The 27,616-nt window shown below is 40.6% G+C and overlaps 1 protein-coding gene and 1 non-coding gene across 2 annotated transcripts in view; both read left to right on the top strand.

Annotated features, from left to right (window-relative positions):
• Positions 1-27,616, top strand: part of AGBL4 (AGBL carboxypeptidase 4) — a 1,493,965-nt gene that overhangs the window by 1,008,543 nt on the left and 457,806 nt on the right. The gene's annotated exons all lie outside the window — the stretch shown is intronic.
• LOC128575654 (U6 spliceosomal RNA) lies at positions 13,894-14,000 on the top strand. The gene has a single exon (XR_008377076.1). It is a non-coding gene; the product is annotated as a U6 spliceosomal RNA (small nuclear RNA).

Raw genomic sequence — 27,616 nt, 5'->3', positions numbered from 1 at the left:
TCAGGGAGCTCTGGGATACTTGGAAGTAAAGGAAGGATGTGCTCTGAGCTTGCAGCCTGCATGGATCTGCAGACGGACAGTGCAGCGCAGGGAAACAGGCCTGATTCTGAGTTTTTTCTGCTCCTTAAGAGCACTTAACCCACAGAGAACTCAAACGTATAAGCAAGAAAATAACAAGTGATCCCATCTCAGGCTGGGCAAGGGACTTGAAGAGAAACTTCTCTGAAGAAGACAGGTGCAGGGCCTACCGACATGTGAAAAAATGCTCATCATCTTTAATCATCAGAGAAATGCAAATCAAAACTACCTTGAGATACCATCTGACTCCAGTAAGATTAGCCCATATCACAAAATCCCAAGAGATTTGGCGTGGATGTGGAGAAAAGGGAACACTTCTACACTGCTGGTGGGAATGCAAATGAATACATTCCTTTTGAAAAGATGTTTGGAGAACACTTAGAGATCTAAAAATAGATCTGCCATTCAATCCTATAATTGCTCTACTAGATATATACCCAGAAGACCAAAAATCACATTATAACAAAGATATTTGTACCAGAATGTTTATTGTAGCCCAATAATTGCTAAGTCACAGAAAAAGCCCAAGTGCCCATCAATCCACAAATGGATTAATAAATTGTGGTATATGTACACCATGGAATATTATGCAGCCTTAAAGAAAGATGGAGACTTTACCTCTTTCATGTTTACATGGATGGAGCTGGAACATATTCTTCTTAGTAAAGTGTCTCAAGAATGGAAGAAAAAGTACCCAATGTACTCACCCTTATTATGAAACTAATGTAGGACCTTCACATAAAAGCTATATCCCAGTTATAACCTAAGAATAGGGAGAAAGGGGAAAGGGAGGGGAGGGAGGGGGGAGGGAGGGGGAAGGAGGGGATTAATGGGATTACACCTGCGGTGCATCTTACAAGGGTATATGTGAATCCTAGTAAATGTGGAATGTAAAGGTCTTAGCAAAATAACTAAGAAAATGCTACAAAAGCTATGTTAACTAATGTGATGAAAATGTGTCAAACGATCTATGAACCAAGTGTATGGTGCCCCACGATCATACTAATGTACACAGCTATGGTTTATAAAAATAAATAAAATAAAAAATAAAAAAATAAAATAAAATAAAAGAATGGAAGAAAAGGTATCCAATGTACTCAGCCCTACTATGAAAGCTATAACCCAATTATAACCTAAGAATATGGGGAAGGGGGAGAGAGAGGGGAGGGAGGGGGAGGTTGGGCAGAGGGAGAGTGATTGGTGGGATTACACCTGCAGTGCATCTTGCAAGGGTACATGTGAAACTTAGTGAATGCAGAATATGATTGTCTTAACACAATAACTAAGAAAATGCCAGGAATGCTATGTTAACCAGTGTGATGAAAATGTGTCGAACTGTTTATAAAACCAGTGCATGGTGCCCCATGATCGCATTAATGTACACAGCTATGATCTAATACTAATAAAAAATAAATAAATAAAAAGAGCACTTAACCACACTGAGATCTATTTTTATTACATTTAAAATGAAGGTAGTAATAGTAACTATCACTTATTGAGTGCTACCTTGTCGGATGTAATCTCACTGATCTCTTGACATCAGTACCATCTTTAGCCTCTAAAATTCCTTTACCTTCTGTGTCTTTGGTGTAATTTGCAGGACAACAGTGGTTCACCCTCTCTGAGAGTAATGTGATTGGGGAAGGGGAGGGAAGGAACAGAATGGGAGCAAGGCTAGGTGGTCAGATAGCAGCAAAACTGTGAGACCAGGGAGACACTTTAATTCAGCACAGGCTGAATTTTTAATTCCCCTCTGGGAGCCTTAAATAGTACAGGGTGGCCTTTTCATGGTGGCCATGGTGGCCTCCACAAGCTCATATCATGCTCACAGAAATCCATGCTTGTTCTATTGCCCAGATTTTCAGAGCAGGGGCTTAGGAACAAGAAACATATATTATAGCCACAGTACAAATAACAACCTCATGCTTCAGTGTAGCACTTTCCTATATGATATCTCATTTGATCTTGACACCCTTTAAGGCAAGAGGGAAGAATGTGTGTTCTTGGGAAGGTCACTTCCCCCTCCCTGACCCAATAAAGAGTCAACAGCATTCGATAAATGTATTAACATAAAATTAGTAGGGATGCTACTGGAATCAGATCTGATAATGTGTAGGAAAATACCTTGTAAACTATATTTTACCCATAAATTGTAGTGTCAAATTGGCTTCCATCTAGGATGGAGTGTATTTCTGGATGGATTTTATTTGGGATGAGGGAAACTGGCAGAGGGAGTAGTTTTCCAAAGATCTTTACAGATTTTCAGATATTCTGGGGTTCAGGGCAGACCTCTAGTTCCAAAGGAGAGAGGAGCAGTGTCAGGGAAAGGGAATTGAAGTACTAACCAGGAATCTGAGGCATATATTCAGCTATAGGAGGAAATGCAGGTGGAGAAGGAAGAATGTGCCCTAGTGGGCACGACTGTCAGGTCAGAGAGTGAGACCAGTCGTACCACCCATCATTCGACTAGTGAAGATCCCCAGTCTTTTTATGTTTCTGCCCCTGATTGAAAGCATTTGTGATATAGATCAGGAATTAATTCTCAACTTACCTCATTTAATCAGGCTACTCTACCTCTAAGCTAGACTGGATTGAGGCAAATGCCAAGCACGTTGTTCCTTTTCTGAGCCAAGTCCCAGTTAGCAGCCCGTCTCTTTGGAAGGTGTCTGCAGCACAGGCTAAATTTACAATTCCTCTCTGGGAGTCTTAAATAGTACATGGTGGCCTTTTCATCTACCCATACAGCATTATTAATACCTCCTCAGAGCTAAGGATCACAGGGATAAAAGTTTGTGCAACTGAAGGGAAAAAAGAAGCTCATTTTTACTGAGCATATGGTAGGCCCCAGGCACATGCTAGGTATCATCCTTCCTGGTGGCTATTTGTCATAGTGTCTGGCTGCCCTTCACTTTTTTTTTTTCGAAGACAATCTCATTCTGTCACCCTGGTAGAGTGCAACCTCAAATTCTTGGGCTCAAGCGATCCTCTTTCCTCAGCCGCTGAAGGTACTGGAACCCACCACAATGCCTAGCTGATTTTTCTATTTTTAGTAAAAACAGGGTCTTGCTTTTCCTCAGGCTGGTCTTGAACTCCTGAGCTCCAACAATCCACCTGCCTGAGCCTCCCAGAGAGCTAGTGAGCCACCACACCCGGCCCCAGTCCCTTTTGAATACTCTTCCTGAGTCTTACCTCAAGGCAGAAGTTAGTAACCACTCTCTCCCAGCCTTTTCAGCACCTAGGCCACCGGGGGCACAGGTGCTCTACCAATCAGCAGCACCACACAGGAAGTCATTTCTGAGGCAAGCAACTGTGAGGCCTGGGCAATAAAGGCAACCTTAAATTCCTAGCCCAGCAGTGTCATTAGTAATGGCAGCATAGTAGTTAGAATAAAGTAGAATCGGTGGCACAAAAGTGGCAGTAGTGTTAAGTAGCTCCTGGTACTTAGTGGTAGGGATAGCAGCTGTGGTTTTCTCATAAGAGTAGTCCTGTAGCATGGAGAACATGGTTTGGGGCATGGAGTAAGCTAAATAAAGTAAATCCCCTTTATGCTTAATCAGCCATTTAGCTCCTGTGGCTGGCCATTAAGAAACAATACATTTGTTATCTCAGTTGATCCTCACACATCCTAGTAAGGAAGAGCTACTATCCCCATTTCACATTCAGAGGCTAAAGAACTCATCCAAGGTTCTACAGTTGGGGATCTATCCAAATCGAGTGCCCATCATCTTCCATGTACATCATACTCCCCTGCCTTGGAGCTCCCTGCCTTATTGTTCCTTCTTCCTCTACTCAGAAGCCAGAGGAACAGTTACAGGAAAGAGAGGAGAGTGCTGTCATCCCCTCTGCATCCGCCTTGTGTGTGTTTCATGAATATGAATGTTCATTCCCTTCATTCATTCTCTTGGTCTGGAACCCTTATTCTAGATCCCTCACAGAGGAATTCCTTCCTTCCTTCCTTCCTTCCTTCCTTCCTTCCTTCCTTCCTTCCTTCCTTCCTTCCTTCCTTCCTCCCTTCCTCCCTCCCTCCCTCCCTCCCTTCCTTCCTTCCGTCGTTTTTTTCTTTCATCTATCTTTCTTAAAACACCCTGGCTTACATTTGTATTCTTTATTTAAAAATAGTAAGGTGGTACAAGCATTTTAGTTTATATGGATCACTTTTGTAATCCTTGAGCCTCAGCTAAAGGTATTCCTGGTACCCACATAGTATTCATAGTATCTGTTGGGTAGGTTTTTGCCCATCCCTTCCTTTCCCCTTCTCCCACTTGATTTCCATTGAGTTGTCTGAGTTTTACTTCCCTCTGTGCACATGTGTGTTCATTGGTTAGTTCCAATTTAATAGTGAGTACATGTGGTTTTCATTTACATTCTTGAGACACCTCACTTAGGAGAATGATTTCCAGTTCTATCCAGATTGTTGAAAAAAAGTATTTAACTTTTTTATGGCTGAATTGTACTCCATGGTATACATACAAGGGCTGTCTGGAAAAAATTCATCCATGTAATATGGAAAGTAGTATTAACAATGGCTGGATACTTTCCAGACACCCCTTGTATACCACACTTTACTAATCCATTCATGAATTGATGGGCGTATGGATTATTTTGCATCTTTGCAATTGTGAGTTGGGCTGCAATAAACATTCAAGTGCAGATATCTTTTTGATGGAAAGATATCTGAAAGATATCATCTTGAGTAAATACCCAATAGTGGTATTTCTGGGTCAAATGGTGGGTCTACTTTTAGTTCTTTGAAGAATCTCAATACTGTTTTCAATCAAGGGCATACTAATTTGTAGTCCCAGCAACAGTCCACAAGCATTCCTTTCTCTCTGCATCCATGCCAGGATCTATTGTTTTGGACATTTGATAAATGTCATTCTAAAAGGGGTAAGGTGGTGGGTATCTCATTATTGTTTTAATTTACATTTCCCTGATGATTTGTGGGACATTGAACATTTTTATATGTCCATTGGATTTTTGTCTTTCTTCTTTTGAGAAAGTTTTCTTCATATCTTTTGCCCACTTTTTAATAAAGTTGTTTTTACTTCACTGGTTTGCTTGAGTTCTTTGTAAATTTTGGTTATTAGCCCTTTATTCAGATGTGTAGCTTGTGAATAATTTTTCCCATTCTGTAGGTTAACTATTTGCTCTGCTGATTGTTTCCTTAGCTGTGAAGAAACTTTTTAGTTTAATCAAATCCTATTTATCAATTTTTTTGTTGCCATGATTGCTATTGCAATTTTCTTCATAAATTTTTTGCATAGGCTGATATCTAGAAGAGTTTTACTTATATTTCCCTCTAGAATTCTAATAGTTTTATTCTTTAGATGTTCAGTCTTTTACTCATCTTGAATTAACTTTTGTTCATGGTGAGAATTAGGAGTCCTATTTCTTTCTTCTGTATGTGGCCATCCAGTTTTCCCAGCACCATTTATTGAATAGGGCTTCTTTTTCCCAGTGTACATTTTTTCTGGCTTTGTTGAATATCATTTGATTGATTGTAGGTAGATGATTTTATATCTGGGTTCTATTTTCTCTTCCATTGGTCTATGACTCTATTTTTGTACCAATACAATGCTGTTTTGGTTACTATAGCCTTGTAGTATAATCTGAAGTTGATAATATGCCTTCAGTTTTGTTCTTTTTGCTTAAGATTGTTTTGGCTATTAAGGCTCTTATCTGGTTCCAAAAAAGCATAGAATTTTTTCTTCTAGATCTGTGAAGTATGACTTTGGCAATTTGATGGAGATTGCACTGAATTTGTAAATCACTTTGGGTAGTATGTACATTTTAACAATGTCCATTCTACCTATCCATGAGCATGCTATATTTTTCATTTGTTTGTATCCTCTGTGATTTCTTTCCCCAGAGTTTTGTAGTTCTCCTTGCACAGATCTTTTACCTCCTTGGTTAAGTATATTCCTAGGCATTTTGTTATATTTGTAGCTGTTGTTAATGGTGTTAAGTCTTTGGTTTCACTCTCAGTTTGACTGTTACTAGTAAATAGAAATGCTACTGGTTTACATACACTGATTTTATAAGGTGAGACTTGGTGCTCAATTTTATTTACCAATTACAAAGACTTTTTGTGACCACCCTATTTAATTAGCCCTTCTCCTTTTCTCTCACTTTCTATCATATATATTATCACTCTATTTTCTTCATATCTGATATTACTATTGTCTGACTCATTCTTTTTATTAATTGATTATTGTCCAGTCTCAAATACAATGTAAACTCCATGAGGGTAAGGCATTTTTTGATCAAGCTTATATCCTTCCTTAATGCCTATCACAGGGCCTGACATTTAGTAGATGTTCAGTTAATATTTGCTATATGACATAGAACAAATCTTGCATGTTCTTGCTCATATGTAGGAGCTAAGCATTGGAAAAAATTGATCTCATGGAGATAGAGACTAGAGTGATGATTACCATAGGTGAGAAAGGGTAGCAGGGAAGGGATTATAAGGTGGAGATGGTTAATGGGTGCAAAAATATGGTTTGATATTTAGAATGAATAATATTTGATAGCTAAACAAAATAACTGTAATCAACACTAATTTAGGGTATACTTTAAAATAGCTAAAGTAATGGGTTTAGAATGTTTCTAACACAAAGATATGATAAATCCTTGAGGTGATGGATGCACCAGGTACCCACATTTGATTATTATACATTATATGCCTGCATCAAATATCACATATACCCTATAAATACATACAAATATTATGTGTGCATAATAATTAAATATGTAAATAAAAAAGAAATACAAAAGAAAAATTTTCTGGGCAGTGCCTTTGGCTCAAAGGAGTAGGGCGCTGGCCCCATATACCAGAGGTGGTGGGTTCAAACCCGGCTCCAGCCTAAAACTGAAAAAAAAAAATTTCTAACTGAATAAATGAATTTAAAAATGAGCAAATGAGTGGATGACCCTAAATGTTACACCCTCAAAGTCATTTTCTGGACAGGTGCACATATTCCAGTAATACTGTTATTTCTTTCTTGACTGTCATTCAAAATTAATATTGTCTTTAGTAATGACCTTTCAAATTCATTCTCAAGTTGTACAGCAAAAAGGACAGGAATTATGCAAAACTTAGCTTCAGATCTAGATTTCTCTAGAATTTATGTAATCATGGCAAATTATCCAACTCTTCAGAGCTTTTATTTTTTCATCTCTAAAATAAAGATGTTAATACTTCCCTCATAAAGTCATTATAGAGAAGAGTACAATAAAATGGTCCTCTTAATACTTCACATAACTTTTCCTATTTGTTCAACAATTCTGGTCAAAAATATTGACCACAGTTAAGGTAATACCTTAGTCAGTTTGGACTTCTATAACAAAGTACCATAGACTGTTTGGCTTATAAACAATAGAAATTTATGTCTCACAGTTCTGGAGACCAGAAGTCTGAGATAGGGTTCTGTTAAGTCTCAAATTTCATCTGCTTCTTATATTCTCACATAGAAGAAAGGAGCTGGGAGAACTCTCCTGTGTCTCTTTTATAAAAGCATAATCCCATTCACAAGTGTTCCACCGCAATGACTAATCTCAGAGGTCCCACCTTCTACTACCATCACATTAGGGGTTAGAATTTCAACATATGAATTGGGGAGAGATACAAATGTTCAGTCCATCGCAGATAACTTGGCCTACTGTGTGGACTGGGTAAAACACAGTACTTCCTCTCCAATTATCTTCACATGTAGTTGATGAAGTCACCTTTGTCCAAATCCTAAGGATCTCACCAGAGAGGATATTCTCCCAGAAACTAAGATGTAGTTAAGCACATATAAACCTACTTCCTAATGATCTAGCCAACTGTGCTAGTCCATACTGACTACAGTAAGAGATAAGAGAGCTGAATCCAGTGTCAGTTCTGAAACTGACGTCTAAGTTATTTCCCTTCTCTTGGACCTAAGATATTTTTAAATCTCTAAAATTGAAAGTTCAGACCAGATAACTTATACAGTTTCTTCAGATCTTATATGACATGAGTTTGCTTAGATATTTGTATCTGGATTTTCAAGGTTCCTGAGAAAAGTCTGTTGTACAATGTTGTGTTATGACTGTAAGTACCAAGACATAATTAAAGGGACTTAAATAGTAGGTAGGGTGGTGAGAGGTAGAGTAAAGTAAGACAGAGAATTGGAGAGACCCTCAGGGCAAAAGCAATATAAAAATAATAGAAAGATAGGGCAGATTTTAAAATTGTGTCTAAAGGACAAAATGTGGGCATAGCTGATATGGCCTACCCAGGAGACTAGAAAAGGGAGCTGGGAACCTTAAAGGTGGGTCCTGATGAATCTTCACTGATGTCGTTTGGCTCAGGCTGACTGCTCTTAAAGGCCTAATGCCCTTCTCATGCACTTATTTCCAGTATAACATTATGAAATCAGACCGTCAAATGTTAGTCATTGTTTCAGCCATTGGCACTGCTGAGCTTTAAGGATACAACTAGGTATCAAATATATTCCTACCCATGGGAAGTTTACAGCACTTACAAGTACTTATATTTGGCCAGCTAGTGATCTTGAGCAAGTTACTTAATCTATGTCTCGTTTTTCTCATTTCTTATAATAGGGACAATGATATTACTTTTCTCCAAGATTATTGTCAAGATTGAATCTGTTAATATATGATACATACATACAATACATTGCTACAGTATGCAGAACTCAGAGTGTATTTATAAAATAATCTTTATCTTTGTTTCCTACCTATAGGTTCAGAGCTATTTACAGAGATAACCTTACCATGCCCTGGATGAAAATTTCCCTTTTAGGAAATAGAAAGTCCTTCGATCACTTTAATTAACAAACTCAGCTTCAATTCAGCAATTAAAAATGTCCAATCCCAGACAATAATCAAAACTCTGGACTTGATTTAGTGTTGTCATTTCCCATACATCCATCCCCCAGCCAAGGCCCGTTTGCAGGTGGGAGCTTGCAGGCTGGGGTAGAGTATTGGCCCTTCTCTGTTTTTCACTCATCTCTTCCCCTTAGCTCGCCAAGATTGAAGTGGGAGCATACAAAGGGAACAGAGGCTCTCACTTGCCTGGCATTCTCTTAAGCTGTCCTCCAGCTCTCTGGGCCCGGCAGATGTTTGCAGCTGACACCCTCTCTTGTGGGTGCTTTCATGCATTCTTTGGAGGTTCTTCTGTTCAGGGACATTCCATCATTTGGGGAATACGTCCTCTTCTTCCTACTGTCACTGCCCCCACAGTTCCTGCTTTTTCTGGTTATCTGCTGTATATCCTACGTATCAAACTGATTCTACTTGCCGTGCACTCCACATCTGCTCAGAATCTATCACTTTGGCAAGCATTGAGATCATCATCCAATCTCAGTATAGCTACTTCACTTTTTTTCACAGTCTTTTGCTCAATAGATTTCTCAGGAACAAGTCAGAAATCAGCCCACTGCGTTCTCCTCTGCCCGTGTGAGGTGAGGGAAGAACTACCCGCTGGACCAATCCCGACAGTGTATATAGCATGTGCAACTCCAGGCTCAAAAAATCCTCTTTATAGAACCCTCCTTTATTTCTGACCCTCTTTTCCTTTAGATCCTTGAAGTGAGCAAGGAGTTTCAAGAGCCTTATACTCACTTTCCAGATATGGAAAGAGATCCTGTATAAATTCTGACATTTCTTGAGAATACAGCATTCTTCATTTCCTAGTGCTGCAGATGAAACATCCACTGTAGACTCCTGTAACGCAGAGTGAGTGCTCAATACATGTTACTGTCACTATTTCAAGCTCCCTTTTCATCACCCCAAATCAACATCCTTTTCAGTTTTTTAAACTCTTATGTGTTTATCTCTTACGTCAATGGCCAGGAGGGCAACAGCGCCTTCCACAGTTGTTAGCTGTCCTTCCTTGGCTACACAGTGTCTGGTACATACAAAGCGTCAAAGAACTCCCATTGAACTAAATGCCACGTGAATAAAGGAATGAATGCCATCATCAGGATTCCTCAGAGAAGGCATCATTGCCTCACCTTTGCTCTTTCAGACATGTTTATTTCTCTGAAATTGGTGAATCAAAAAATGCAAGACAGTGAAAAACTAGATGATGTAAATTTTGGAAAATGATGGCTTGGAGATGGATGAAGGCTAAATTAAAGCAGCTGTTTATTGAGCCCATTAGCAGGGGAGGAGGACGTGATAGATCTCAGGAAACAGCAGAAACGCTGGGGTTTTCAAAAGAAATCTGAAAGCAGATGGCAAGTGGATGAATCAGTGAAAGGCGGCAAAAACTATCTACAGAGTGGCAGCGCTCAGCAAGGGCAGCTGCGGCAGGCAGGCTGTCACTGGGACTCAGGGAAAGAAAGGCAGGCTGAAAAGGCCAAGGAAGCAGGAGCACAGGGAGGGCAGGGGGCTAGACTTACAAACTGCCAGCAAAGCACAAGGGAAACGTGGGGAGAGCCTGAGCACTAGATTCTTGCAGGAAGGGATCTGCTCTGTCCCATCTGTGACATTGCTTTGCTGTGTGCCTTAAACAAGTCTTTGCCCTCTCTCAGCTTCTCTTTCTACATTGGTAAATGAGAAGAGATATCCAAATCTCCTCTAAGGACCTGCTCTCCAGCCTTTGTGAAAGAGTGCTGTGCTTTGCTTTTGTGGGACAATGTTAAGAAAGATTTTTTGCTTTCACTTCCATGTATTTCTAGTATGTACCTTATTATTCACCTGAGTTTAGAAGCTGCCATTTTTAAAATTAAAAAGAAGGAGAGACAGAGAAATGGAAGGAAGGAATGGAGGGAGGGAAGGAGAGAGATCAGAGTAAAGAGAGAGAGAAAGAAAGAAGGGAAGGAAGAGAGGGAGGGAGGGAGGATAGGAGGAAGGGAAGGAAGGAGAGAGAAAAGGAAGGAAAGGAAGGAGAGAGAAAAGGAAGGAAAGGAAGGTAGGAAAGGAAGAAAGGAAGGAAATCAGTCAGTCATACTTCAGTGTGAGATTGCTCAATCAGATAACATTCTTATCAGCCCTCACCTGAAATCAGTTACATTGAGGGACTGGGTTTTGTGATTAGAGTGAATATCCTGGAAGTATGTTGCATTTTGAGGTGTAGTAAAGGCACTGGTGAATTAATACAGTGAGAAGCTTAGGCTGGTATTCATTTATTCTTTTTTTTTTTTTTTTTTTTGAGACAGAGTCTCATTCTGTTGCCCTCTGGTAGAGTGCCATGGCATCATCATAGCTCACAGCAACCTCAAACTCCTGGGCTCAAGTGATCTTCTTCCCTGAGCCTCTTGAGTAGCTGGGACTACAGGTACCTGCCACAATGCCTGGCTAGTTTTTCTCTTTTTAGTAGAGACAGGGTCTCACTCTTGCTCAGGCTGGTCTTGAACTTGTAAGCTCAGGTGATCCACCTTGGCCTCCCAGAATGCTAAGATTATAGGCATGAGCCTCCAGACCTGACCTTGAACAGACAATTATATAGGTATACTATGTATTTATCTATTTATGTCTTCGTTCAGCAAATGTTACAGCATGGGTCAGGCCTTATGCCCTCCGGCATGTATTCAGAGTTAAGGAGCACCAAGCATTCATTTCACAGTATGATCAGTGCTGCCAGCACACATGTCTAAAATAATCAGAAGACTTTCATGACGCAAAATGACTTCTGAGACATAGGAGAATTGTAAGGGGTAAGAGAAGAGGTAGATCTTGAGCTACCCACAGAGGGCTTGACTTCAGTAAGAAAGAGAATGGCATTTGTGACGTGTCGAACACCCTGAACAGAAGTTCAGAGGAAGAATATCTATTCACATGTTCAGAGCAAAAATAATCAGCTAACATTCATGGAGCTCATACTCTGCACCAGGTACTAGTCTAAGGACTTTACTTGTATTAACTCATTGAATTCTCACAATACCCATTTTCCAGGTGAGGAAACTAAGGCTAATTAGTGGCAGAGGGAGGATTTGAGCCAGAAAGACTAGTTCCAAAGCTGCTCTACTGACTGTTAATGTTGCCTCTTGACAGTAAAAAAAGGGTCAGTGTCATACATGTTGGGGAGCACTTGGCAATACAGCGTAGAGTCAGATTTTGAAAAAGAAAATTTGTTCAGAGTTCCCCCCCCCCATTAACTGAGTATTTACTAGCATCAGAACAGAGCAAAGCTGTCTCACACAGTATCTCACTTGCTCTCACTCGTGCTCACAAATACCTGAAATGTGTAGTATGATGGAATCTATGGCTGTAAGCAGTTCCATAGCTTGCTTCAGGTCTACTGAAGGGACTTGCGTGTCTCCTTCAGTGTTTAGGCAAATGTGGCAGGAAATGGGTGTGCACAGAAATGCTGACCCGGAGTGTGCCCTGGGACTCAGTGTGGTTCTGGGATCCTGGCATGGGACAGTGTTGGGTTCAGATCCTGGTCCTACTGCTTCCCAACTGTGTCTCTCTGGGCCTCAATTTCTTCACCTACAGATGGAAATGGTAATCTCTGTGTTCCATGGATATTATGAAGAAAATAAGATGTATGTAGATATATGTGGAATCCCTGATTATAATTACTAAAACTGAAGGTTCATGCCTGAATTTATTGCAAGGGTTCTAACTCTTCTGTGAGCTTTGAAGGACTTTTCACATGGGACCTCAATCATGTGGCAGCACCACAGAATAACTGCCGCCCTGTCTACTCTTGAGGCAGAAAATGATGGAATAAAGAAGGTCATCCTGTTGCAATAATTATGTAGTTTCCATGATTGTCGCCATTTGAGGTGCCTCCAGCTGGGCTTGAAGGGCTGTAACACGTGATTTGCCTATTATAGTCTTGAACATCTATAGACACTTTATGATGATGCCACCTGTTAGAAACCATAGGAGGGCATAACCCTGCACACTTCTCTGTGATTATTCTTCTTACTTATGAAAAGAAGTGTTTTCTCAACTAGCCCTGTGGTTTAGATTAGATTTTAGGGCCCCCCAAATCAGAGATGCTCCCTTCTTCTCAAAACCCTGTTGTAGGCTCGGCACCCGTAGCACAGTGATTACGGTGCCACCCATATACACTGAAGTTGGAGGGTTCAAACACAGCCTGGGTCAGCTAACCAATTATGACAACTGCAACAAAAAATAGCTGGGCGTTGTGGCGGGCGCCTGTAGTCCCAGCTACTTGGGAGGCTGAGGCAAGAGAATTGCTTACACCTAAGAGTTTGAGGTTGCTGTGAGCTGTGATGCCACAGCACTCTACCCAGGGTGACATAGTGAGACTCTGTCTCAATTAAAAAACAAAAACAAAACAAACAAACAAAAAACCCTGTGGTAGTTAGACTTTGCAATAGAAAGAAATAAACTGAATTATGTCATGAATTATTATAGTGGGAGACTTTATTCCCTCTGCTCTGCTTCCACCATATGTAACACTTAGAGTTGTTTTCCTTGGATATGAACCATTTTCTGAAATTTTACTAGGAAAATGTTTGACCAACCAGAAAGATGGAGGGCAGGAGAGCATGGCACCCAATGCTTGCAGAAGGAGCCCCCCACGGCCCTCTGCAGTTCAGGGTCCATGGCTGCTCCATTCTGCTGGACTCTTCCTCCCCTTTGAATGAATTCCCTCTGAAGGGAATTCAGCTTCTACTGATCCTGTACTGATCCTTCCATCAGCATCGTTTCCTCCTTTCTTCCTTTTCTCTCCTTTCTCTGCCTTCCTAACTTCTTCCTTTCTCAAATATGTCTGTGTATTTGTCAAAACCCCTGGAAAGGGTTCAAGTTTTAAGTTTCAGTTTTGATTTTTGGCCACAAAACTTCCATTAGCTGTGACTTTACTTATCCTTTCCTGCTTTCTGAGATGGAAAAGACATTTGGGTGCTTGCCTTGGCAGTACATATACTAAAATTGGAATGATACAGAGAAGATTAGCATGGGTCCTGTTCAAGGATGATATGCAAATTCATGTGAAGCCTTTCATGTCAAAAAATTACATCATTGAATTTCAGAGTTTGAAAAGCTAATATTGAGAGCCAGGTGACCTTTTGAGTGGCTGGTTTCAACTCACAAGTGTGTCATTGATACATAGTTTTGGGACATAACTATTGGAGGGAAGGAGCAAGAGGAACTTTCCAAGCTTCACTCATCTTAAGTACCTTCTCCTCGGTCTGGTTCCACCAATTCTAGACACCCTATCACATAGGTAATACCCTAATCAGTGTTTCTCTCCTAAGAGGTATGTAGGGAACAGGCATGCATCTGTATCATTCTTATTCCCCAAAAGAATGGAAGGTAAGTTGAAGCACAAAATGGGGTCCCCACTTGCCTATATGAAAAAGGAAGGGACAAACCTAGTAGGTACTGAGCTGATCTCCCTGATCTTGGCTGTGTTGCTGCGGCATTCTGTTGGGTCAGAGATAGGAAGACGGTTGAGAAGCATTGTCCAGCTTCCTATCAGCTCCAAAGAGCAAATCAAAACCCAGCCTAATCCATGCAGATCCCCAACCTTCCCTCCCCCTCCTGGAGGCCCCATTCTTGAGCTTTTAATTTGTTTTCACAGCAGTTTGAACAAATTGAATTTGTTAATTAAAGTGGTAAAATGAAATGCTGAGCATTATTGACTAAATGCTAATGCCATTAACAGGACTGAAGGAGAGGGACCCAGGCTGTCGATCGCTGCACAAATCAGATTAGCAGAGGCCGAGGTGCACACTGTGCCTGAAGGCTGAGGGGCAGACCTGTTTGCCCGTTATGTGATTTTGTCTTTATCAGTCGGGATCTGTATTTACCAAGACATTCTTTTAGCAAATAGTTAACTCCTTTGTGCCAGGCCTTGTTCTGTGTGCTGAGCATATACTGGTGAATCACACAAAACCCCACCTTGAGGAATCTTAAGGTCTGATGGGTGAAAGAAAGAAAGATATGTGGCTCTAGCATAGCACATGGGCTTAAGAGTTTGGGTTTTGGAGGGAAAGAACTTGGCATTCAAATCCAGCCTGCATCTGATAGCCAAGGTATGTGATTATACCTTCAGTTTCTTTTTCTGTGAAATAGGGATGACATTATGTAATTGTACCTCCTTAATAGGGTTTCTGTACAGATTAGAGGCTATAATCCAGATAAGACATTTTACACAGTCCATGGCCAGGTTAAGTGGTCAATAACAGCCATTATATAATTAAAAAGTTAAACACAAATACATAGGGGAACACAGGAGAAGGGAGGGATTATCTCTGCTTTGGGGAGATTGATTAAGGAGTCTGAAATGTGACACTTGGAGTTTGGCATTCCAGATGGAGAAATGGGGAAGGGCTTTAGAGGCAGAGAAAAGAATGTGCAATGCTATGCACATAAAAAAAAAAAAATGCCAATTTATTTGGGGATGGTAAAAGTCTATGGAGATAGCCAAAGAGCTGGGTTTGAAAGATACGCTAATCTCATTCCCGCTTTAGGTTTTCACAGCTGCTGGGTCCCCTATTGGAATAGTCTTCCACCTCTACTCCTTACCAACTCCTCCCTACTCTCCATTTAAATGTCACCTCTTCAGAGAAGTCAATCCTAACTACCCATTCTGAAGCAGGTCATTCTGTTTTCCCCTTTTGAAGATAGAACACTGTTTTCCCCCTTTACAGTGTTTATTATAATGTATAATTACATATTTTATCCACTTGTTTACTTATTTAATTTCTGTCTCTTTCACTAGGCTGTAACTCCATGATGGCAGAGAACACGTTCGTTTTTTAACCATTGGATAATCAGTTCCCAGCACAGACAGGGCCTGGCATATACCAGACACTAATGATTGTTGAATGGATGATTGATTTATGTACCAAAATCAGCACATAAGATATAAGTGCTTTGGTTTGCATAAGCCCCAATCATTTTGTCAATATCAAATGCATATAAATGAATCATTTAGGAATAGGAAGGGTAACTAATACTTGTTGAATGCCTACTATGAACCATGAACTTAAAGTCCTTTATTTCTAATATTTCCAATAATCTTAGGATATAGGCATTATTATCCTAATTTTAAGAATAAAGAAATTGAGACTCAGAGAAGTTAGGTTGCTTGCCCAGGAGTAGCCTGCTGATAAGTGGGAGAACTGCAATTAAAACCCAGATCTGCTTGGTTCCACCCCAGGGCTCTGAAAGGCCTAAGGGCTTAGAAATGTCCAAAAGAGGCTAAGAACGCAAAGCAGTAGTGACCATAGTGATCTTCCAGGAGATCTCCGTTCTAGCCCCAGAGTCAGATGGTTAAAATTTTTCAGTAATTGCCTGCTCTTTGCACCATTTTCCTATGGAAAATATAAACTTCATAAATTATGCAATAATAAGGTAAAGCCTGATTTTATTCATTTCTTTAATTTCAATTAAAGTCATCAAAAGTGATTTATTGTATACAAATGAAAAAAGAGAAAAAGCCACTTCTGTGTCAAATGTTTATAGGCAACTTACCAGAAGCTGGGCTCTAGGGTAGCAGTTAGTGAATGTCATGGGAAAACAGCGTATCCTTGAAACCCATAATCAAAGTCTGGGGTCTGTGCTTTGTTTTTTAAAGGCACACCAGACAATGAAAACACTAGTAACAAAGGAAAAAATTAAGTGAATCATCAAAGGCCTGAATTTATGTATGAAAGCTACAAAGCCATCTAGTGAAGATGAAGTTGATAGAAGTAATCAGAACAATAGTAATAACTAATAATAACTTCCCCCTATTCAGCCAAGTGTCATCATCTGACTCCAAAGCCAATCCCATTTCTCCCATTCTTTAGTCATGGCATCTTGAGTTTGATGTTCTTATGTACACAGTGAGTGCATGCCTTCTTCAGGCAGTTCTGCTAGAACAAGACCAGGTTGGAAATTGGAGGCTCAGATTCAGGTCTATCTCTACCAGACTCAGGAAAATCACATTCTTACTCTAGGACTTGCTTTACTCATTTGTCAAGGATTGAGGTCAGACTTTATGCTTGCTAAGGCCCCTTCAAGCTCTACCTAGATATAAAAGACGGTGAGTTTTGCAGGCATCATTAAGGGAGATTCCCAATTGTCCTTAAAAATTTGACTAATTCTATGGCTCAAAGAGCAAGGTGCCAGCCCCATATACCAGAGGTGGTGGGTTCAAATCCAGCCCCTGCCAAAAAAAAAAGACTAATTCTGAGGGAATTTTCTAAGCTTTTCCTTGAAGTTGCTGAGGAATCTTGGGAAAGTGACTTAACCTGAGACAAAGTTTCTTCATCTATAAAATGGGATAATTTTATGCACTTAGCATGGTTTTCTAAGAATATGAATAAAGGAGAAGGTCTATGCAAACAACCTACAAATTGCCACAAACAAGACTGGAATGGTTCATTCTCTGCCATATAGCCAATAAAGTGTCTTAGCCAGATTGAGGGTAGCTACTTCAATACCAGCAAGTGCTCAAGCTGTCCTCAAGGACACAAAGCTGCCTCAGTGTTAGAATCAGATATCAGAGTGCGGCTCTCCTAAGCTGTGTGGGGCTGAGAGATTATAAGAGCCCATTGAGCCTGCCGCTCAGACAGCACTTCCGTAGCAAAACTGATTCCAGCTGGCTTTTCATGTCTCTTTTGGGCTCAGATAAGATCTCTGTGAAGCTTAGCCTGGCCTGCGGATTGTCATCATAGAGGGTGACTTCCCCAGAGAGCATACTAAGGACAGGAAATATAATGAGCAACTACAGAAAGGCAAACGCTCTCACTTGATAAAAAGAGAAGGCAGTGAATGTCTTCTGTTTTTTTTTATAAGACCAGGTAACCTGACTTTAGTCCTGAGTTGTTGGGGTTTGAAGTTCTGAATGAACCACTCCTGCACCCTATCTAGATCAGACCCCACTGAGAGATGGAGTCAGGTAAATTACCACTTGGAAAAGCTAAGCTGGACAACATGACTGAAGTGGGTGGCAACAAATACTGAACCCTAGAACCCTCCCTCCCCTTCCCACTCACAGGTAGTAGTGGGGCAAAGCACAGAGGCCCGAACTGAATGTGCACTGTCTGTGGGTAGGATGATTCCAGAGAGACGTAGAGCATTAGCTGAACTCAACTGCTCATTCTCCCATTGTCACCATTGAGTAATTTAACCTCACACTCGAAGGAGACTCTGCTAAGGGAATGAATGAGGCAGGGAGCAGGGGAGGAAGGTTATTACTCTAGTGGGCTTCCTCCATCTTGAAACATATCCGTAGCCAATGGAGAGACTGGAGTGTTTAAACAGTATAGTGACATAATGAAATTTATGTTTTGGAAATAACACACTGGAATATGAATGGAAGATGGATTTGAATTCAAAGGGAAAAATTCATGGCTTCCTAATTGCTCAGCAAGCTATAGTGAAACTTTATTGACTGAATCAATATTATTGGCACATTTATACTCTCAGAACTTAGCATGCTTAACATCTGTGTTGAAGGAATGAATGAATGATTGAAAACAGGAAGTAGAGAATTGGCTTATAGAATCAAGGCACAGGGTCAGTGATTCAGATAAGCACACCAAAAGCGTGAGCATGCAGGGGAACGTGAAGAGATGGCCAGTGTAACAGGACAGAGTTAGGATCTCAAAGGCACTAAATACAAGAACATGAAATCAATGTTTTAGGGGTTCTGGAGAATGGATGAGACTCAGAACTAAGGCAGTTGCCATGGGAATAGAAAGGAGGAGAATGAACTAAAGGATTCTTTGGAAACTGATTTCAGGGACGGGGGTGATTTAAGTATGTCAGAGGACTCCTAGGTTGTGTGTCCTTTCCTGGGAGGAAAAGCATGCTACCGAAAGGTAATTTATTTTTGAGGCTTTATTTATTCATTTTTTACTTTGAGGTGACTGTGGGATATCTGGCTGGTTGTGTACAGTGTGCAGTTCCCCCCTCAGGTCTGGAGCTCAAAAGAAAGGACTTAGCTTCCCACCAAGCCCTCCTCCTGTGTGTAAGGTGAACATACAATTTATCTTCCACAAAGGTGGTGTGATTAATAATTACATTGGGACAAGAGATGCACACACTGGGACATGTGGCCACCCAGCCTTGCTGTCCTGACCATTAGTGCTGCCCATCACCAAGCCCCAGGAATGCTTCCTGGGGAGTTACACCCACCTGGCATAAAGGCTGGGTGTCTTCAACCCACTCCTCTCAGAAAGCAAAGTCTCTCAGTCAGCCCGTAGACACATACATTATTGAATCATTCAGCCTAGGGTCTCCAGGGATATTGAACCTCTTCTCAATCCTTTACCATTAGATAAACATTAGGGAAAAGAAAGGGAATTAAACCTTCCTGCAGCTCCCCAGAGGCACTTACCAAAATAAGCTACCTCGTCAAAACAGCATTTAACTAAATGGGTGAGCAACATCCACCAGGGATCCTGGGGAGAGAGGCTTGGTCTCACGCTGAGAAAGCTGCAAGGGGAACCAGGAGGATGTGATCAGCTCTCTGGCCTGGAGACGACAGAGGGCACAGCTTAACCCAGAAAAGGTGGCCTTTCCCTAACTCCCCCAGCAGGGAGGACTCCTCCCCTTGTGGGGGTTAAGTGGGGATGATTGGAAATATGTGATGACAACAGTTAATATGTGTGCTACCTTACAGTTTCAGGAACAGTTTTCCATCTGGCATTTATTTTGATCTTTAGCAGAAGCCTGACAAGAAAACAGGGAAAGAATTACCATTTCGTGGTCCTGGAAACTGGGGGTCAGAGAGGTAAAGTACTTTGGCTATGGTCACACAGAGCTGCCTCATATTAGCACATAGAGCCAGTTGTAGGAATGAGGCTCTTTGGACTCAAGAAGACTCCGGTGCTGCTTCAGGGAAAGAGGAATACCCTTGTTCTGTGTGTTCCCACAAGCCACCAGGTCTGATGGGTAAAAGCTACAGGGAGCAGAGTCTGACTTAATAAAAGGAAGAAATCAGTGGCCTACTAATGACATAGGCTGCCTTGTGAGGTAGGGGGTTTGAGGTCTCTGGATGAATTTAAGGGAAAGTTGGGTGGCCATTATATTTTAGAAGAAACTCTCTGAACTGAATATGAAATTGAACTAAATGATCTCTAAGATTTTCTAAGTATTTATTGAACATCTGTGTGATAAATATCTCACACAGGGTGGCCATGAAGTTCATGTGCAATGTAAAATAGTTTTCCAGGGCAGTGCCTGTGGCTCAATGGGTAGGGCACTGGCCCCATATACTGAGGGTGGCAGGTTCAAACCTACCCCTAGCCAAACTGCAACAAAAAAAGGCCGGGCATTTGTGGTGGCACCTGTAGTCTCAGCTATTCGGAAGACTGAGGCAGGAGAATCGCCTAAGCCCAGGAGTTGAAGGTTGCTGTGAGCTATGATGCAACAGCACTCTACTGAGGGCAACAAAGTGAGTCTCTGTCTCTAAAATAAATAAAATAGTGTTCCATTTGAAATTGCACATGAACTTTATGGCCACCATGTATATGTATGTATACCACACATCGTATATATGCTTATTCACGTGTATTCTCTCTCCCTCTCTCTCACATGTGCACTGATGCATGTATACACACACACACGTCTTTATTTAATTTTTGGAATAACCACAGAAGGTAGAGCTCATGATTAACTCTATAGAGGAAAGAACTCAGTCTCCATGATGGTAATACACTTGAAATAGTTTGATGATAATTGAGACCTTTCTTTAAAGACCCACATATAATCTTTGTGTAAAATAGTAAAGAGGAGAAAAGGTAAGCTTTTTTCTTCTGACCTATAAGGTTACTAAATACTGTTTTCCAGAGTGCTGTATATGCGTGCATGTGTGTGTTTACGTATTTCTCTAAACTGCAATCAAAAATTGTTTTTGTTTGTTTGGCTGGGATTTTGTGTTTGTTTATTTTTTGGTGAAGGAGTTGTGGGGAGAGGAGTTAAAAAAACTACTTTAGGACTTCCATGCCTAGAAAAATACTCATTAAAAAGGTTTATAGCAGTAAACAGCAGAAAGGTGACCTTTAAGTGTCATTTCCTACCACAGCTAAGAAATCCTTATAGTCCAGGGGTCACTCTTTGCCATGGTGGCCCAGACTTTTTGAAATAATGTCATACCAATTTATGAGAGGCTTCTTTAACTTGCACTTAAGTTAACTTCTATACACAGTTTCCCTGGCAACTATATAATTGTAGGAAACAATGCCTTTCTCCTGGGTCTCATTTCCACCAAATATGCAACAAGAAAAACTTTTGTTCTTATAACATTAAAAGCATCTGTGGAAATAGAAATACCATCTTCATTCTTACAAATTCACCAAATAATAGCACCTTTCCATTCCTGGGCATTTTCTTTTCATTAATTTTATCAATCTTTTATGTAGAAAACAAACTAAAAAATACATTTTTAAAGGGTAAGAAAAAACTCCATAACACAGTTTTTTCTTCTCCAACCCTGTGGTTGTGAAATCACTAAGATTCAATTAAATTTGCAAAGATTTCTTTCAGGGAAGACATACTGTACTGTCCTGTACACACCAAGGTCTCCCTCATCTGTGTCCTGCGGTAACCCAGGGGCAATCGGGCAGGAAGGAGGCAGGCAGCCTGGTCTGGCATGGGTCAGGTACTCACTGCATGTTGCCCAGGTGGAAGGAGGGACCCCCTGAGTGATGAAGTAGAAGCCCTAGAGTCTCTTTGGGCAGTCAGATAGGAAACCTGGGTTATAGGGAACTCACTCCCATATACTCCCCTGGGAAGAAGAGCTCCAGAATGGGAGTCAGGAGGAGAAGAAAGTAACTACATTTATTCAGTTTAGTCAGGCAGCAAAGAAATAAACAAATAAACCATATACATTGTGATGTCAGATTCTGTGAAGAAAAATGCACAGGGTAAGAGGCAGAGCAGGGTGAGGGCTACGTGGGATAGAGTGGGAAGGGAAAGTTGTCTAAGCAGGTGAAATTTTAACAGAGATCTGAATGAAGTGAGGGAGTGAAGGATACGTGGAGAAAGAGTGTTTGCTGCCACTCAGTACCTGCTTTCTAATGAGGAATGAGTATACTCACTGTTATCAAGGAGAGAATCTGTCTGGCTCCCAAATGTGCCATGTTGTTGCATACTGACTTTGTAAATCTTTAAACATAGAAGTTCATGCCCTTGTGTTGGAGTTTTTGCTTAACTTTTTTGAAAACTGATATCCAAAGTCATTACTAGTTTATCATACATTGGTCTCTATGTCTCAATATCATCTTCTGGTCTCTATGCAACCATTTGGAGAATAATCTGAGTAGCAATCACTGAGATGACACTTATATTTTTTGAGCCTCAATTTATCATAAAGAAGTAGCTAACAATATCTACCTCATAGGGTGTGAAGATTAGACTATACATATACAAAACTTAGCAAGTGATAATTTTATAGTGAACCCTCAGAAAATAATACCTATTGATATTCCAGATCTGCCATGAAATTGCTGCAAACCTTGGGCAAGGCACATAGCCTCTGGCACAGTGCCTGGCTCATAACAGACATTTAATGAGTAATTACTGAATATAATCATTGAATAAATGAATGAGTGTATTAACTATCCCATTTCTGTTTTGTAAAGTGAAGGAATTAAATTCAAAAATGGTAATGACAAAAGATTTACAGCATGCAATATACAAGCCCTTTTACATGTGCAATCCATTTTAATCAGCCTGTGGGCATTTACTCATCTAACTCCTTATCCTAGAGATGTGGAATTTGAGGTGCAGAGATGGAAGAGGACCTGCTCAAGGTTATAGATAAAGTGTTTATGTGCTGTTATTCTTCATCCTAAAGTAACTGTGAACATGAATTATTTACCTCATATGACGGTTTAATTTATGAAAATTGTGTTGACTATTTAGGTTGCTATTTTGCAACTCTGCTGTGGCAAATCATAGGAGGAGTCAAAAAAACTTAAAGATGGAGGACCTTAATGGCTTAATAGCAGCATATATGACATTCAAAAAGAAAAAAAATCCTCTTTGATCTACGCAGGCATAGGAAAAGGAGCAGAAGAAACAAAAGCGTTGGAATTGTTATTAGGGAAGAAATAAGTAGGAAATGTCTCCAGATGGCAGAGTATGCCAAGCAAAAGTCTAGTTTGTGAATTGAGAGGGAGCCTGAACTAAGCCCTTAATCCCTTACACATGTCTAGTGTTTTCAAGTTTACAAAGCTCCTTCTCATCTGTGATCATATTTGAGCCCTAATGTAGCAAGCTAGGTAAAGAGGGTCTGACAATGTTGATCTGGCTAAAGGGCTACTCCACAGAGACTGGCCAGTTATCCAGGCCTCATTTCATAGGGACTGGATGATCTTCAGTTATAGTTCAACGTATTTAAGTTAGACAGGAGACATGGCCTGCCCAGTGAGCTTGGCGTACATCTGGTTGCACTTCCCAGGAGGCCTAAACTGAGACCCAGAGGACCAAGGCCACACTTGCTCAGTTCTTTCCTTGAGGTTCCCTACTATAATGAAATCAGAGAAAAGCCTAAGATGGCAGAATAAGATGTGATGCTGATTATCTGGACTGACCGATATAAAGAAGGAGATGAATCGTGATGCTAGAAGCTGGAAAGCTCTCTAGAAAATTAGGATTCAGAAATGGGTCAGGGCAAGTGGTTTCAGGATACCCTATAAAAAGTGACAGTGTTGGATTTGCAAAAATGCGGAAACAACATTTGGATTAATAAACAACAAATGGATTAATAAATTGTGGTATATATACAATAGCGTACTATTCGGCTATTTAAAAAAGACAGAGATTTTGTATCTTTTGTAACAATCTGGACAGATTTAGAGAATATTTTCCTTAGCAAAGTATCACAAGAATGGAAAAATAAGCATCGCATGTGCTCAGTTCCAATTTGAAACTAGAAGAAGATCAACAAATACATGCTTGCATGAGAGAAAACGAAATTAAATTCAAATGGGGGTGGGTGAGTTCTCATATAAGGGGTAGAGTGCACGGATATAGGGTACACTTCCTGGGTGAAGGACACGTGTACAATGTGGACTTTAACCTTACAAAAGCAATGTGTGTAAACTAATTGTATGTACCCTTGTATTAACCTGAAAAAAACAGTGACAGTGTTGGAATTCCACTTCTCAGTTCTACACACTTTATCTGATGCTGAGAATATAATGATTGAGCAAACACACGTGATCCCTGACTTCCTGGCGTTCACAGTTAAGACAGGCATTAATTGAATGCATAGTAATAAGCCATGAAAGTTGCTACAAATGAAATGTCTTATCAGAGATTGTAATAGAAAGCCTGCTCTAATTTCCAAATTCAAGGGTGACACCCCTGAGGAAGTGATTTTGAGCTAAGATTAAAGTATAAGCTGATTTTTTTAAAGAAGCAGGAGGGAAGTCAATAGACAAAATTGCTCTAAGAAAAAAGAATAATGGGAGCAAAAGCTGAAGGGTAGAAGGCAGTGTGGTTTGTTTTTGAACGGAGAGGTTACAAGTATGGCTGAAGCAAAGACATTAAGGGGAAGATGAGTCTTGAGAGGTAGATGATGCTGTATTATGCTGCGTCTTCTAGACCGTGGGACACAGTTTAATCTTTTACCTCAGAGCTTTTGAGTTAAGGGAGTAAAGATCAGATATGTATTTTGAAAGGATAACTCTGTTGTGTAAAAAATGGATTGGAGAAGCAAGAGAATTGCTTGAGACCAGGAGTTGGACACCAGGCTGGACAACATAGTGAGACCCCTTCTCTACAAAAAATTAAAAATTTAGCCAGGTTGGTGGTACATATCTGTAATTCCAGCTACAAGAAAAGCTAAGACAGGAAGGTCACTTGAACCTAGGAGTTCAAGGTTACAATGAACTATCATCCCGCCACTGCACTCCCATCTGGATAACAGAGTAAGACCCTGCCTCTAAATTTAAAAATAATTTTAAAATTAATTTTAAATAAAACTATTTTAAAATTAAAAAAAAGAATGGGTTGGGGATGTGCCAAGCTATGTAGTTGCAGAGACTCATGAGGACAAGAAAAAGATCCAGGTCTAGAGAAGATTGTTGATGAATGTGAAGCAAGTTTAGCAGAAAATCTGAATCTAAAATGCTAGCAGGTAGCATGACTGAAATCCCAAGGTTCAGAACTGGGCTTTTGTCATTAAAGCCGCCATTGAGAGCCAAGGCCTGGTCTGAAAGTAAAGGACTGAAGTGTCACACAGCATAACCCGAAGGTCCCCAAACCCTGGGGAGTAGACGGCTACCAGTCCAGTCCGCAGGCAGCCTGTTAGGCGCTGAGCCTCAGAGCTCTCCCTCCCTGCCCCCGCCTTCCTCAGTGGAAAATTGGTGTTCCATGCAACTTAGGAAGAACCAGGCTGCACAGCAGGAGGTGAGAGCGGTGATCAAGCCAAGGGAGGCAGCTTCATCTATATTCACGTATTTACAGCTGCTCCCTAGCACTCACATCACCTGAGCTCCCCTCTCCCTCTGCCTCTCCTCTCACCCCCGACTCCTTCCACCGATCCTGGAAAAATTATCTTCCATGAAAGCAGTCCCTGATGCCAAAAAGGTCAGAGACTGCTGGCGTAACCTATGAGAACCTGTCAGAAGTGAAAAAAATATTGTGGGGAAGTAAATTACTTAGTTCAGCAATTCCATGTACCAGACAATATCTATTATCTCATTTACATTCTTATCTATTATTATCCCACTTTATAGTTGAGAAAACTGAGATCCAGATGCATTGAGCTGGCCCAGAGCATCCAGCTGGTAAATGGAGCCAGGATTGTGTGAAGTCCATTGGATTCCAAGTCCAGTCCTTCCCTACTTCACCACTTTTTTAAATAAATGGCATCAAATTCGAGGAAAATAGTAAGCCTAAGGGAAAATGAGACCTATAGAAACAGCTGATTTTGTAATTTAACTAAACTGCCATGGAATTCCAAGCAGAACTTTATTACATTTTTTATGCCAACAGTCTAAATTGAGCCCCAGGTCCATCTGACCCAACTATTTCCTTCCAGGAATACATATTAAAATTGGGGTGAGAGCCCAGAACAGTCGGATTCTGTCTCAAGGCACCTGTGCCAAGATTCTAGTTGAAATTTTTAATTGAGTTCAAATCCCTGTAAATGGGGATGTACTAATCCAAATGTTGATTAAGCTGCTAGAAGGATGTGGCTCTAATCCTGAGCTCCAGTACTCAGTTGTCTGTCCCTTCTAGCCCTGTGCTGACTTCTCCCCATAGTTTGTGGGTGCTTCTAACAGAAGGCAAAAGGAAAGGAGAAGTAAGGATGTGGCATTCTTGGTACACATTCTAATGCTCTTAGCCCAGATAAATACATGGCTTTTAAAGTGTTATCAGACCTTAAACAGTGCAGTTTTCAAACTCACTAAATGAACAGAATGCACACTCTTAGATGTCATCACGATGGCTGACCATGCAGGGTGGCATTCGGGCACTTCACTGTGGAGCCACATCATGAGCTGTGTAAGAAACACTTTTTAGTCACTCTTAGTGGTTAAATGGCAAATATAAGAATATCTGGAGAGAGAGATCATGGGTTTCATGGGAATACCATAGACTATGGGCAAATAGATCTGGGCTTAAATCTTAGCACTGAGCCCAATACAGTGCTTATTATTATATGACCAATCACACTTGCTATCCTGCCCCCAGTTTTTATTCCTGAGAGTGAGTTCACCAACCTATTCCACTTTATTCCACAAAATGCAATCTGACCTTTCTTCTTGCTGTTGGATAAATATTAACATGCTGTTTCTGCCAGAGCATTCGATGTAATGAGGGTATACATGTCCAGCTGCCTTCCTACCCTTTGCCTGTCCCTTCCCCCATGCCACTCAATTCAACCCTGAGCTTTGGTGGACCTGAGATCATGTCTGACCCACATCTGGGGCTCCATTACCTTATTCAGTTCTTGACCCGCTAGGTGCTGGATGAATGAATGAATGAATTATGAACAATGACTTTTAGGCAATCAAAGTTTACCAACAACTAATAGTGTTACACCACCAAAGATGCTCCAACGGAGCCACTAGGGTTCCTGGAGAAGTTTAACTACATCACTTTTGAAGATTCTTCCATGTTGCAGATATTTGCATCTTTAAGATTCAACAAGTGGGTGTTGCATACTCCCTTCTCTCTGCTTACTAGATGCATCATCTTTGAACTCTTTATGACATAAAAAAGTTATTAGCATTGGTATTGATGTGAAGTTGTCAAGTCACAAGCATCTGAGCTAAAGAAAGAAACCTCCAATTATCTGCACCATGTGATAGACAAGAAGCCTGAGGCAGGCCAGATATAGGCAGAGTGCAGAATCTCTGTCCTGAATGCCATCCAGAGGTTCTTCCCATTCAAGTTGTTTGCCAGCAAACTTTCCTTTTCCAGAACCCAAACTGCATTTAATAGGAAATATATATATATATATATATATATATATATATATATATATATATATATATATATATATACCAGCTTCCTATCTCTAGGTAGCAAAGCAATACGGCTACCTAAAACAGAGGGCTAGCCAAGGATTTTAAATCACCCCTGGTCAGGCACAGTGATATGCCACTTTCTATCTCAATCTTATCCTGGTCTCACCATGGTCTTGCTCTTCCTAATATTGCTGTCT

The sequence above is a fragment of the Nycticebus coucang genome, chromosome 22 (assembly GCF_027406575.1).
Source record: "Nycticebus coucang isolate mNycCou1 chromosome 22, mNycCou1.pri, whole genome shotgun sequence".
NCBI classification, from domain to species: domain Eukaryota; kingdom Metazoa; phylum Chordata; class Mammalia; order Primates; family Lorisidae; genus Nycticebus; species Nycticebus coucang.
The sequence above is the reverse complement of the archived record's forward strand: the minus strand, read 5'-3'. Positions and strand labels throughout refer to the sequence as shown.